Consider the following 14,740-nt stretch of genomic DNA (forward strand, 5'->3'; position numbering starts at 1 on the left):
TTTTAAAAATGGATGGATTTTTCCTAGCATCTTTTCTTCCACGTCTCCTCATGGCCTCTGAATGCTCTGGTGTCTTTTTCTGGCTGCCCTGGTCAAGGGGTAAGGCTTAGAAGATGACAATCCCACACACCCTTAAAAACTACCTCTTATTTTTCTACAGGTGTATGTTTCTTTTTTTTTTTTATTATTATATAGCATTTTATTTAAAATTTTTTAATGTTTATTTATTTTTGAGAGAGAGAGAGACAAAGAGAGAGGGGAAGGGCCAGAGAGAGAGGGAGACACAGAATCTGAAGCAGGCTCCAGGCTCCTAGCTGTCAGCACAGAGCCCGAAGCGGGGCTCGAACTCACAAATCGCGAGATCATGACCTGAGCTGAAGTTGGATGCTTAACCGACTGAGCCACCCAGACGCCCCTATAGCATTTTATTTTTTAAAAAAAACTTTATTTCATAGAATACATTTTCACATTAGAGATTCCTACAGTGGAAGAATAACTATTACTTACAGTTTTATATTTGTAGAACATTAGGACAAGTGAAATAAACACATTTGAGGATTAAGTCCCAGTTCAGAATCTGTAATATTTTGATACATCTATAAGGGGACCTCTTCCCTACATGGAATTTTTCTACACTCAGAAGCTCTCCAGGCTCCTCCTCCCAAGTTTTAGAAATGAGCAGTATTTCCTAACTTTAAAGCTTCCCTAGGACATGTAACCATTAATAACTGGTATAACAGAGAGGAAGTTTTCAAAAATTAAACACTGACTGATTTTCTGCAAAGTCTTTACTCGTGAATGAACAGTCTTTCCCTTTCACCATCATTCCCAGGACAAACATATACGTTTGATCAGGTATTGATAGTGATAAAGCTGAATTCCCTTTAAGAATTTGAAAAGCTAACAGGCAAAAGCTCATATGCAATGTTTAGTTATGCTGAGTCTTGTGAGAAGCTGGGAGACAACCCCTATAAACTCACCAGAACAAGGAACTCAGTCCCCAAAATACTTGGATACAATTCCTCTCAAACCTTTTCCTCAAAGACGAAATTCTAAAAATAACAAGGCAATTAGGAGAAGAGGTTTGTCTCACCAATGGACTTACCTGTCATTTCCTCCTTATTGTGAGTTGAATGGTATGCAGGGCAGAGGCAAAAAGGTGTACATCAATTCTCGCGGTATTGAGTCAAAAAGGTCAGAGCTTCCACAGCATGGCAACAGCTTTTGCAGATGCCCACATCATGATAGTTGAAATAACACAGCCCAGCAAAGGTTAAAGCTGACAGGGCCAAAACGCCTGCCTTGGCAGTTTTCTGCAAAGCATCTCCAGGAACGTAGTCAGTTAACCATTTATCCAAGGCCCCAGTGACTATGGAGCATGAGGGCTGCAGCCAAGAAGTAGTCCATCGCAGAGCTGGGATTCAAATAAGCAGCTGGAATTAGGCCCAGGAGCAAAATACTGACCACCCTCTCACCAGTCCAGTGGAGAGATACAGCCTTGGAACCAGCATGGTGGTTGGGTGACAGGTGAATGTGCTGTGTTCTACACTGTCCTGGGGTAGGTTGGTCCTGAGACATAAGCAGGTCTGACCACTGGAATTCGGAGAAACGGAGCTTGGCCTCCTTGTGCACCACACAGGACACTCAGCCTCCAGAGATTCGCCATCTTTTATAGGTGTGTGTTTCTTAAAGTGGGCTATTATTTCAAAGAACAGTGCCCTACGTAATTTTATATGGAAGAATGAAGAAAGTGATCATGGCAAGAAAATTAGAACTGTAAATTCCTTAAATGCAAGTTCAACACTTTGCATTTATCAGCCATCTTAATTTCTCATGTCCTTAATTTCCTTTTTGACCTCTTGGGAAATCTTTAGTTTCCCCCCTTGCATTCCTGGACTGAAGTCCAGCTCTCAGGCAACTGATGGCTTCCCACATTTTGGGACCCGCTCTGGGGACTCTGTGGAGCCCAGGCTTCTGCTGACTTAAGCCCGTGTCTAGTTCTTTCTAACCGGCTCATCTTCCCCTTGAAAAACAAGGATGTCCCCTCCCTTAGAGCAGTGTCCCGCTCACCACCCAGAGCTTGGCACAGAATATAGTCTAGGATAATTAACTGAATGAATGAACTGCTTTTCTAACCTCAGAACAATCCTTAAACTGCTGTAAGAGCTGAAGGGATCCTAGTTGATCAAGTCCAACCACCTCATTTTGCAAAATCCCTGACAGGAGCCAGCATTTGTTCAGGTCACTTGGTGAGTTAGATACGGAGTAGGTGTGCATACTCATATCCTCGGGCCACTGTAGCAAAGCACCAAGAAATGGGTGGCATTAAACAACAGGAATTTATTCTCTCATGGTTCTGGAGGCTAGAAGTACAGAATCAAGGTGTGGCCAGGGCCATGCTCCTTCCAAAGGCTCTGGGGGAGGGTCTTTCCTTACCTCTTCCAGCTTCTGGTGGCCCCAAGAGTTCCTTGGCTTGTGAAAGACTAGCTCCAATCTCTGCCTGTCTTCACGTGGCCATCTTCCCTCTGTGCTGGGCGTCTTCGCATGGTGTTCTCCCCACCTATCTTCACATCTTCTTTGTATAAAAACACCAATTATATTGGATAAAAGGCCCACCCTACTCCAACATGACTTCATCTTAACTACATCTGCAACAACCCTATTTCCAGATGAGGTCATATTCTGAGGTAGCAGGAGTTCAGACTTGAACGTAGCTTTGGGGAGGGGACCCATTACCACCCGTAACAAGATGGAAAAAGGATTTTCTGTTTTCTAAACCTGGCCAGTTGGGTTGCCCACTTGTTTGCATGGTTGCCTTTCTGTCCCCTCCCCCCCCCCCCCAGGCTGGACAGCCTGGCTCCACCCAGCTCCCACCCCATGAAGACAGCTTGTCCAGCTTGCTGGGAGGAATACTTTAATATTACTGCTTAATGTCAGTTTGCATATTAAAAGAGGCTCTTAAAAAACCATAGATTCCTTTGAGAGCGAAATAAATGGAATAAGTGATTAAATGAGAGACAGAATTTCAAACTCAGTGAAAGGAGTGGGGGGAGATATTTGAGAAAGTGTCCTTCCTGGAACCCCTCCATCGCACTTTGTGAGTTTCCGCCCTCTCCTCATGAGCTCAGATGTGAAGGCAGGCATTTGGGGATAGAAATGCTGGCCCTCATCCGAGAGGATAGATCTCCTCTTCTGCTTCCCATATGCCAGCACCCCCGTATCCCGGGGCTCCAGCAGTGGCTGGGAGGTTGGGAAAGCAGGTGGCCACAGAACATTCCCATAATGCCTGCCTTTGTGCTGTCATCTGTGGTCTGTGCCTTTCTTGCCCACATCCAATGGCCTGTTCCTCTCCAGTTGCCACATTGACCTGACCCGGCTCATGATGACATGGAAACAGGAGCCCAGGGTCACGGGTCTCTTTCTTGCCATGGAAGAACAAGAATGATGGTCTCACCCATTTAGGATGACACAATCTTTTGGGCTGGAACATGCTGTCTTTTCTTTTTTAAGTTGAGACCACAGGCCTCTGTGGATAAGGACAGGCTGTCAGGTCACAATAGCCCTGTGGTGTTTATTTTAAAAGCCACGAGAATAAATCTGATTCATGCCTCTAATGATTCAGCCTTCCCCGTAATTGTGAGGGAGGAGAAGTTTTTCTCTACTTCCCCTTCCTTGCTCCTCTTTTCCCTTTAGCTGTCCTAAGGTCCCACCAGTCCTTCTAAAAGCCGTATCTCTTGGGGCGCCTGGGTGGCGCAGTCGGTTAAGCGTCCGACTTCAGCCAGGTCATGATCTCACGGTCCGTGAGTTCGAGCCCCGCGTCAGGCTCTGGGCTGATGGCTCAGAGCCTGGAGTCTGTTTCCGATTCTGTGTCTCCCTCTCTCTCTGCCCCTACCCCGTTCATGCTCTGTCTCTCTGTCCCAAAAATAAAATAAACGTTGAAAAAAAAAAAAAAATAAATAAAATAAAATAAAAGCCGTATCTCATGCCTGTGTGTTAACTGGTGTCATCCCTCCAAGGAGGCTTTGCACTATTAAAGAGCAAAGCAGAAAGAGGGACACAGAAGCACCAAGCACCTTTTGTGCAAAGAAGGCAATCTGGGGGGAGTGGGAGGGCTTCCAGTTAGTTCACCGCTAACTCTGCTCAGAATTGATGTAGGCAGTGGGCTTTGGTGTTGGGAGCCCAGGCTGCTAGAGGAGGGGCTAGAGATGGAGGCCCAGGGGCTGACAAGAGCCATGGGGAGCCCAGGGCCCAGGGGCTAGCCACATGGATGAGACCTAGGGAAACCATTATGTTCTTCCACCAAAACAAATTTCAAAGGCAGTGATAAGACAGAAAAGCTGGGTAATGACATGTCTGAGCTTCCTTTCATCTAAGCATCTGGATTCTCTTGAAAGCATTAATTACGTCTTCCTCCCTCTGGATAGAGAAGGAACCCTATGGTTGTCACCGTAGAAGGACATCTCAGCTCACTGGGAAAGCGGAGAGCAATGGACTCAAGCCAGGAGATGGGGTTCCAGCCTTGGCCTGTCAGCATGTGGTTCTCAGGCAAATTCCTTGACTGGAGTCTTAGTTTCATTATGCTACAAATGGGAGAAAGAATAATAATACTAGTAATGATAATATTAACCTCTGTGAAACACTTCTGTGGAGCTGGGTATTGTGTGAGAGCTGCACCTGCCTTATCTCAGGAGGCTGGTACTACCATGGAACCCATTTTGCAGGTGAGAACATCAAGTCCTGGAGAGAATGAATGGCTTTGGCGGTAAGTAGAGATGTTGGTGGGTGAACACAGGTCAGCTGAGGGCAAAGCAAGGGCTGATAGGCTGATATGAAAATCTAATGAGACAGTGTGTGGTAGAGTGCTCAAGCAGGTTCCACATTGCGTGGTAACAGAAGTGAGTGTCAGGACCAGAGTTCCAGGCCGGGGCTGCCATCCCACCTTCCACCCCAGGCTATAGGCTATTATTGTATCTCTGGGTCCAACTTTCTCAGGGATGGTGCTTGTGCAAGACTTAGATCTCCAGTGGCTTGATTCTGTGGGAGGAACAGCATAGAATGTTCTAGATTAAAACGTTTTGTTCCTTTCAAAACCCCCACACGGCTTCTGAATGCTTTAGTCCAGGAAAGCCAAACCATTCTAGCCTTCATCAATTCTGCACAAGCAATTGTCATAGTGAGATGATAATTGAAAAAAGACTATTCTCTGTGTGTTACTTTGTACCCCTTCCCAAAGCTTGAGCAACATTGTTAGATGGAGGAAAAAAAACCTGGGGTAGGATATGAAGTGTCTTTTCCCCTTTTGGTGTTGAAAAGATGGCTGATTTTGTAATTAATGGTGTGCACTCTAAATTAGTGACATCAGGGTTGCATAGCATTCGCCTGAGTGCAGGTGAATAACCAGCCAGGAGAAAAGTCCCCATGGCCTGTCTCGCCTTCCAAGAGCCTTTTCTCGATTGTCCCCCCCAACTCCTCCCCCTACAAGTTTGCTGGGCACGGTGCTGGGTGCTGCAGTTGCGGGGCGGGGGGGGGGGGGGAGGATGGGGAAACCCCCGCTGCAGGTGGAGAGCCCTAGGAGTCCACACTTGGCCAGTATTGACAGACGGGTGGAAGTATTGACAGAAGAGGTGAAGGGTACGCTAGGCAGGCATAGGAACACGGGATGCTGGGACACAGGACGGTGTCCCAGAGTCCAGCAGGTGAGGCTTGCGGCGCGCTTAGGTCCAGATCTAAAAGGTATCCTGGTAAGTCTCGTGAAATAGGTGGCGTGGCCTACTGGAGCGGGCGGTCCTTGAAGTCGCTGAAGCAAGGATGTGAACGGAGGGACCGGAGTCCTGTGTGGGCGGGCGCCCTCTGGCGGCTGTGGGGCAGTGCAGCGAGGCAGGGAGGAGGGGGCTGCTTCCCCAAGCCTGGGAGACAGACGGCAACGCACTGGCGACCCAGACGCAAGTGTTCTTTTTAATCCTTGTCCAGCATTCTGCAAGAGAAGCTGCTGCCTATTGAATCATCCGTGTAGTTAGTGAGAATCTAAGACACGAAACAAGATTTCCTCAAAAGTAAGTTGTTTCATGATTGCTGTAAGGGTCCCAGCACAAACTGGAACAGAGGAATCATTCGTCAATGGATTGTTAGATCCTTTTATTTTATTCTTATTTTTATTTATTGGGGGGGGGGAGGTTGTTAAATCCTTTAAAATAAATTTTTTTTAATGTTTATTTATTTTGAGAGAGAGGGAGACACAGAATTGGAAGCAGCTCCAGGCTCTGGGCTGTCAGCACAGAGCCCACCAGGGGCTGGAACCCACCAGCCATGAGATCATGACCTGAGCTGAAGACTGAGCCACCCAGGCGCCCCTGTTAAATCCTTTTTAAAAGTATTGCTGCTGCTGTTCTTCACTTAGGGGTTCACCTGGTGATGGTAATGACAACAGCAAACAGAGAACATTTACTACATGTCCTGCTGTGCTCTAGGAACTTTCAACAGGTCAGTGTGTTAATGTCTGCAACGACCTATTATCTCCCATTTGTTGGTGAGGACATTAAATAAGCAGTTTGGCTCTGGAGCCCCCTCTCGGCTGCTGATCTGCTGTCTCATCACTTGACATGTCCAACGTGCCCAGCATTTAGTGGCACTGAGCTGCAGAGGGTTCTTTAGCCAGAAGATACACGTAAGAGCTTTGTGCACATGTGTATTTTTTGGAAGAGAGGGTCTTTGCTTTAGGCACTTTCTTGGTCTCAATCACTGAGTGGCAGTGTGACTTTGGGCAGGTGGCAGCCCCTCTTTGCCTCAGTTTCCTCATCTGTAGAATGAAGGAGGGGTGGTGAGCCCTGTGATCTCCATGACTTCTTGCAGTTCTGGTATCTGCTGCTCTGAGTTAGTCTGAGAAATATCTGAGCCCCAGGGACCATGCATGGTCCAAGTGCTCTGCTGGGCCCTGGGCTACAGGGGAGTAAGACCGGCCTGTGCCTCCAAGAAGCTTGTGTTCCCCCACAGGGAAACAGCCATTAGGTCCAGTCTCCCTCCCTGACAGCTGGGGCTGGGAGAGGAAAGTTTGATGGGATAGCATCCTGGCTGACCATGAAGGCAGAGCCTCTCTTGGAACAGTGGTGGCACAGAGCCGAGAGTGCGGGACTCCTGTGCCCCAGGCTGCTGTGAGTGGAGTCCTACTCGTGAGGCCAGTGGGCTTCCTACTTAAGCCCTCAGGACAAAGATTCTGCCGTCTCTGCCTGACTCTGAGTTGTGATCTACCAGTGAGCACGGCCTCACTTCCTTCTGTCTGGTTTTCAGTATTAGCTCTTTCTCCAGAATCCAGTGTCATTTTAGGACCTTCTCATCCATCAGCCTGAGCCACCTGCCCCACCCTCAAGGTCACGCCTGAGCTCGTCATGACCCCAGGTTCAGACTCTGCCCTTCCCGTGTTCATCCATAGGCCCCCACTGGCCCTCCCTCACCCTCACAGAGCCCATCAGCCAGCAGGCCCCTCTGCTTCCCTCCCTGTTCAGTCTCTCTGCCCTTCACCTCTCAGTGCCATTCTTGACAACAAACGAGATGCCTCTGGCCCCTGCTCAGTTTAATTCCCTACCAGGCCAACCACCACGGCAGTTCCCCTGACTCTACGGGTCCCGGGCTTTTCGGGCAGCCACAAGCCAGCAGCACGGGCACTGCATAGTCAGTGCCCACCAGCCGCCTGCCAGGCGGTGGTAGGGGTTTGTCTTGTGAGCACGCCCCCCCCCCCCCCCCCCGCCACTTACCCCTCAACGGTCTCTGCTCTCGGCACATCTCTAGCCTCCCTTCCGGGTCCCCCTGACTCCCGGCAGACAACCTCACCTCCTGCTTCAGAAGGAACCAATAACTGGTCACCCCAAAGAAACTCACTCACAGTTCTGTAGCCACACTGCCCAGCCATCTGCACCTCACCCTTCACATGTCCCTTCTCTGCAGGGGCTCCAGTTGTAGTTTTTCTTAACGTAATACATTTATTTAACATTATCTGCAACGTGATTAAAAGGATGGCATGTGGTAGGCATTCTTCTGGGACTTACCTTTTTCACTTACTATGCATCGCTAAGACTCTTCCATTTGGTTGCATGTTTTTGCAATTCATTTGTATGAACTGCTCTGAAATGTTCTGTGTGGGAAAAGACCACAAAGGAATGATAAAAAATGGGATTCAGGATGGTGGTCACTTTCAGTGGGGGGTGGCCAAGGGCATGATGGGGAAGGAATACATAGTAAGTTATTGTCAATAGGCTAGTTCTTATGTAGGATGATAATTTCACAACTGTTTCCTATAATATTAATGTTAGTAAATAAATATCTCAGATATGTACCTAAGATGAGGATGTTCTATGAACTAAGACATGCAATTATTACTGTTATATATAATCTTGTTATAAAGTATATTAATCATAATCCTTATATATGCTCTTATGTGTATGCATGTATACATAATGTGTAATATATAATACACAGCATGTATTATGTACTATATACTAATAAAATACGTTAATATATATACCATTGTTATGTATTATATAATAACATACTTTATTATTTTATGACATATTTAATCTTTAATAAAATAAAAAATATATTATCATATATGGTAATAAATTAAAACACTCATACTCCTTACCCCCCATACTGCTCCAGCTGTCACTGTTCTTTTTCCTTCCTTTTCAGAATCACATTGCCATCCTCCCTGTCTTCATTTCCCTATCTCGAACCTTCCTTCTCTTCTGACCCGCGTCATCCCTCTGAAGCAGGTCTTGCCAAGGTCACCGATGGCCTCCGTGTCACTGAATTCAATAGGCACTTTCAGGCTGCCTGTCAGCAGCTGCTGCCACTGTTGACGACTCCCACTTTCTCAGCACACTCTTCCCCTGGACCCCACGGACCACACTCTTTCGTTTCCCTCCTACCACGCTGGCTGCTCCTTCTCAGTCTCCTTTACCAGATCACCCTTCTCCCCCATGGCTTAGAGTCTCCTCAAAACTTCATTTAAGGCTCTTTTCTTACTCTCTCCCTTCATCCATTTCCTCACTGCATCATCCTCATCTGTCCCCCAAGCCGGGTCATTGGTCATTGGTGACATGTCCAGCCAGACATCTCTTTTGAGCTCTAGATTCAAACGTCTGACAACTTGGATGTCTCGGAGCTCTGCAACGTAGTGTGCCAAAACAAAGCTCACGCCCTCCTCCAGCCGGATCCTTCTCCCATGTTCCCTGTCTCAACATGGGCAAATGATCCAGCTGGGCCAGTGGTGGCCACCCCTGGCCCTAGTAAGTGGCCCTGGAGTGCGCATGGGGCCTCAGTCAGGCCGATCGGAGCCCTTCCTGAGATTTCTTGTGTGCATCTCAGGGAGCAGACTCCCTTGTCTCTTGGATTATGAAGCTAAGGGGGTATGAGATATGAGATGGAGTGTCCTGATGAAAACCTATCTGCAGCAGAGAAAATGATGAGTCTAGGCAAAGTTGAGTCCTGCGGCTTTAAGCGCTGGTTCCTGTCCCCAAGGCTCTTGCCCCTATTCCTGCACTGCTTCCTTTGGTTTGTTGAGCACCTCCACATCTATCCAGTAAACCAAACTTTTTGTTTAAGCTAGTTTCTGGTAAGACCCAGGGGTCCTTGCAGAATGAAGAAACCAAGACCTTATAAGCTCTCCCTGTGTCTCGATCATGAGGATAGACTAAAGTGTGAGTGACTTAGATCTGTTGCTTGGCAAGAATGAGTAGGCTTCTAAGGAATGTGGCTAGTATCCCAGGCCCAGCAAAGACCCTAGGAGCTGGTGGGGCTGGGGCTGGATGATCCACTGGACCCGGCTCCCCCAGCCTCTGGTGGAGTCTTTTGGGAAGAAGTGACTGCCTCAAGGCTTGATCTCTGTGGGGATTGGGCCAGTGTCAGAGAAGCACTATAGCTGTAGGCAAGTGTCCCTCAGGCCATGTGTGATCCATTTCCACAGCCCAGCAGAGCTTCACTGACAGGCACAATGGCAGAAGTGGGTTCGTGTTACTGTCTGGTTATCTTCCTAGTGTTTGAATGCCAGACTTCAGACCCAGTCTCCCCAGCCTGGGTGTTAGGACAATTCTAGAGGCAGCTGGGGAAGGCCTCAGGAGGGGAAAGCCGACCTTTCTGCAAAAATGGTCCCATGTAGACTGAACAATCAGTGGGATGATCACATCTGCACCCCAAGGTGAGTTGTGGGTCATGGGTGATATTAATAGACAGTACAGTGAGGCTGCAGGCCCAGAGCTAGAGGCCAGGTCAGCAGATGCCATTGCCAGTATGGCACTAAGGAGCATGGAGATGTGGAGGCTGGAATTAGAGACCTGCAGTTTCTCCCAGAAGGAGCCTGTGTTTGGGAGAGGCCTAAAGGATAAGATGAAGGTGCCTCCCTGCATGTCACCAGGAAATAATCACACAAAAATGCAATCTCTGGAAAATAAGCTATAATCCTGAGCCAGATCACCCCTGGGGGATCTGATAAAATCAGTTATCTGGCCCTACAAAGGGGAGAGGCATATGGGTAGTGAACTAACCAACAGTCCAGTGCTGTTTCCTGTCTGCACTCACCATGTTTCAGTAGCCATGAATGAGAGGGAGAGAATGGAAATGCTCACCATTCTGGTTTCAACACCGCAAGAGGGTTCCTTGTCTCACTGCATTTTGGCATCACCGGAAGAAACTCATGCGGTTGTTTAGATCCAGTGAAGGCAAAAGACAGCTTGGTTTCTTTCAGCCCTCATGAACCTGGCAAATCAACCTACCATCTTAGACCAGGTCTTGTCAAGTGTTTATCTTCCCTTGTTGTAGCCAAACACTTCTCACCCAAGCCCATGGTGAGTGTCCATTTTATGGTTAATGGGAATAAGGATATTGTGCTGTCTTCTCAGGAACGTTACAGACAGTAGCCACTGCTTCCTGGCCCCTCCCAAGGGCTTTGGGAAAAAATACTGCCCTTAGACCTGAACAAGAGGGGCCCCTGCCTTGAGTCCTGTACTATAGAAGGTCCTGCCCTGATGCTTGCTCCAGCCACACTCTCCATGGGGGTGGAGTCAGCAGGGCCAAGGGAGAGAGACAGAGTGCGAGTGGAGCGGGGGCGGGGGGGGGGCGGGGGTGTTGCAGAGAGAGGGAGACACAGAATCTGAAGCAGACTCCAGGCTCTGAGCTGTCACCACAGAGCTTGATGCGGGGCTCAGATTCATGGATTGCGAGATCATGACCTGAGCTAAAGTCAGATGTTTAACCGACTGAGCCACCCAGGTGCACTAAAACTTTTTGATGTTTAGATATATGGTATGTGAGCTTCCAAGTATATCCTGGGCCTGCACTTCCAAAGGTTCAGAGTGGTTATGTCGGTCAGGGGTGACCTTTGTTATATGCTGACTGTACGAGGCAAAAATCCATCTCTAGAGAGGAGCCTCCTGCTGCTTGCTCTGAAGTCAGGGTCTTTTGAGCAGATAAAACAATGGAGGCTGAGATAATCTATTTCAAGTTCATTTAGAATAAGGCCAAGGGTGAGTATGAGAGAGAGAGACAGAGAGAGAGAGAGAGACAGAGACAGAGAGAGAATGTGTGGGTGGATGTGTTGGTTGTATGTGGGGGTGTGCATGAGAGGACTATGCGTGTGTGTGGGGATGTGTGTGGGTGTGTGTCTGGGAGTGTGTGTGGATATGTCTGTACATGCATTAGGTTTAAGAATAGTAGAGGCTGACCTTTAGAAGCCCAAAGGAGTGAAGATTTTATGGTGTCCTTCACTGTACAATTGAAAAATAAAATAATCTTAATCATCAAAATTAGACCCCCAAATTGGGATTTTCCATACCGATTATTTTCTCATTTTGCAGCTGAGGGAACTGTAGTTTAGAGATGTTAAATGACTTGTCCAAGGGCACAGGGTCAGGATTCAGTCCAAGCAGTGTGGCTCCAGAGCTCTAGAACCCAGTTCACTATCATGCATGGCCTCTTGGCCAGAACAGATCTCGGTGAGCTGGGGCCAGTGGGCCAGCTCCCCAAAAGATGGGGAATCTGGAAACCAGGCAGAGAGTACTGAGTATTAGGTAAGTGTTAAGAGCTGCTCAGAAATCAGGTTGTTAGGTCTTGGGTAAGGAGGCTCACTGCTCATCCTTGATCCCGTTGCTGGTGACAAAAAGAGGTCGAGTTCCACGACAGCACTGCTGGGGTGTATCTGTCAGAAAATGGAAGAGTACTGCTTGGGACTGTTTCTGCAAAGTGGTAGCAGAGAAGAGAAATGTCACCTCCTGGTGGTCATCTTTAGTAGTGGCAGCAGGAGGCATAGCAGCCTTAGCTTTGGGGTTGGTGGTTAAGGCAGGGAAACTTTGTTGTGTCCTCCATGGACAATCATTTCCAAGTGCTGTAAAAATCATTATTTCATATATTTTATCCGTTTGGGGGGTATTTATTTTAGCAGGATGGTAAAAATGGTTTCTGTTATTCCATCTTAGCTGGATTCCTATTGATTTCTTTTTTATGGTTATTTTTCTGTTCCATGATATGGAAGCTATATAGTCTTTTAATAAAAATCATCTTTACATTTTTATAAATCATCTCTATGTTTACAACTTTATATGTAAGTGAACCATTATTCCTATAGTAACAATTTAAAAGATGAAATGATTACATCTTTCTCTCATCAGTAATGATAAGTCTAGCATAGTCTACCTCTCTGCTGTTCTAGATGTGTATGTATTTCAATAGCTACTTTTTAAACAATTGCTTTAAGTTTGTTAAATTAATAATGCAAAACTAGACTTCGCTACAAATTTGTGACTTAATTGCTTACTACCATTTTTTAATTCAGTGTTTTCCTCATTTGTGAATTATTTACTTACATTGATTTCCCAATCAGCAGGATGCATGACTGGCTAATTTTTTTCAAGTGATGGGCTTGGGATCTTTCCATGTCTAAACATATCTTTATGTTCTCCTCATTCATCAACAATATTCAACCTGCTGCTGACTATGCCTCATTTTAAAATGTGGCATTGTTTTTCATCACCAAAAAATGTTTTCTTGATTTGAAGTGCTCCCTTTTCATGACTGGCTGGTGCTTTCTGACAAATGGATATTAACAGAGATATTCTTAGCCTTCCTCCTGCTTCTTGCAGTAACTCTGCTTCATTGAGGAGCATGTCTTCCAGTTTGTCAGAATGGCCTCCTTCTTTTGAACTATTAAATCAATAGTTTTAAACTATTACCACATTATTTTTCTCCATGCTGATTCTTGATAGAGTGAGATCTCTATCAGATTACGTGTGGTTCCTGTCAGAGATGTGTGGATCTGTGTCCAAAGGCCCAAAGGAAGAAAAAAGGAAAGATTTCTACTTTTCTAATGGTTACATTTTGCCGGATTATGGTTAGGTGGCAGCCGTGGCATCCACAATAACTTGGCTGAAAATTTCCTTTTGCATATTTATTAGGGTAGGCAGCATTACCTAGGGTCATGGCACCCCTCTCTGATGCTTGTCAGGATCCTGGTGCTCAAGCATCCCCCTTCTCACCTCCTCATTTAGACCTTGCAAACAGGGCTCCACAGTGTGAACCCTGGCACCCTGCTCACGCTCTGAGGTCAGGCCTGGAGCCCACCGCATTTCCCCAGTGTCCACGGTCGCCCCTCGCTGCTTTCATCCAGCTCCGGGTGGAAGCTGGCGCCCCCTGCCCGGCCTTTCCACTTCCTGTCCAGGTGGTGCTCCTTTCATGCACAGGGAATTGTGGGTCGCTGGGCCCTAGGCCTTCTCTCCCCTGCTGGGCATACTCTGAAGAAATCCCTCAGCGTTTCTGGAAGGTGGAGGGCGTTCTGTTTCCATGTTTGTATGCCTCAGGTCTGCAGTGGACATTGAGGACGTGAGGAAGAGGAGCTCCCCTTGATGGCTTGCACCACCACTGTCAGCTGCAGCAAGCTCTATAAGATGGTGTGGGCACACTGGCTGTGCTTCTTGGCCTGAGTGGTGCGCACAGCTGTGTGTCACATGGCATGCAGGTGGTCTCCTTGGGGACTTCAGGAGAGAAGACACTGATGGCCTTGGGGCAGGGCTGTGCTAGGTCCATAGGAACCCGTGGGAGCTTTGGGTATAAGAGGCAGCACTGGGGACACAGGCCCACCAGGAAGTAGTGGGCCTGGGAGTGACGATGGGGATGGGGAGATTTGCTCAGGACACTTGGTTAGTGGGAAGTGGTGGAAAGATTAAGGGCTTGCTTACCTAGAAGACCTCGGTTTGAATTTGGGCTTCACGACATACAAACCTGTGGCCCATGAAAACCTCATTTCAGAGCCGGCTCCTCATCTGTAAAGTAGGTAATAATAGGACTTCCTTTTGGGTTTTATGGGGTTTAAATGAGGTGCTACATGTGAGACACAATGCCTGACCTATATGTGTGTGGACCTTCAACAAATCCTGGGCTCCTTATGTAAGTAGAGAGGAGCAGGGATGGGGCGAATGGTCTCTTTCATCTTTCTCTTCCCTAGGATCTCTATTCCCCTTTCACCCTCTGGGTGACCTCTCAGCTCTCCCCAGCCCACTGATTCTGGCCTGACACTTCTTTGCATTCCAGCCCATGAATCTGCAACCCATGGGGACCATCCACATGTTTTTGTATGCCTCTCCTGTACCCCACCCCATCTAAACTGATCTTCCTCCACAAGCTGTTTGCAAATCCACATGGCCTTTCCCTTCTTAGAAGCCTACAGTATTTTACTCTATTACCTCCCTCCCCAGCCAGAACTCAA

The 14,740-nt window shown here is 47.4% G+C and overlaps 1 pseudogene; it reads right to left on the bottom strand.

Annotated features, from left to right (window-relative positions):
• Positions 1-1,195: 1,195 nt before the first annotated feature.
• Positions 1,196-1,666, bottom strand: LOC125162640 (succinate dehydrogenase [ubiquinone] cytochrome b small subunit, mitochondrial-like; annotated as a pseudogene).
• Between the last annotated feature and the right edge of the window lie 13,074 nt (positions 1,667-14,740).

The sequence above is a fragment of the Prionailurus viverrinus genome, chromosome A3, assembly GCF_022837055.1.
Source record: "Prionailurus viverrinus isolate Anna chromosome A3, UM_Priviv_1.0, whole genome shotgun sequence".
Lineage (NCBI taxonomy): Eukaryota > Metazoa > Chordata > Mammalia > Carnivora > Felidae > Prionailurus > Prionailurus viverrinus.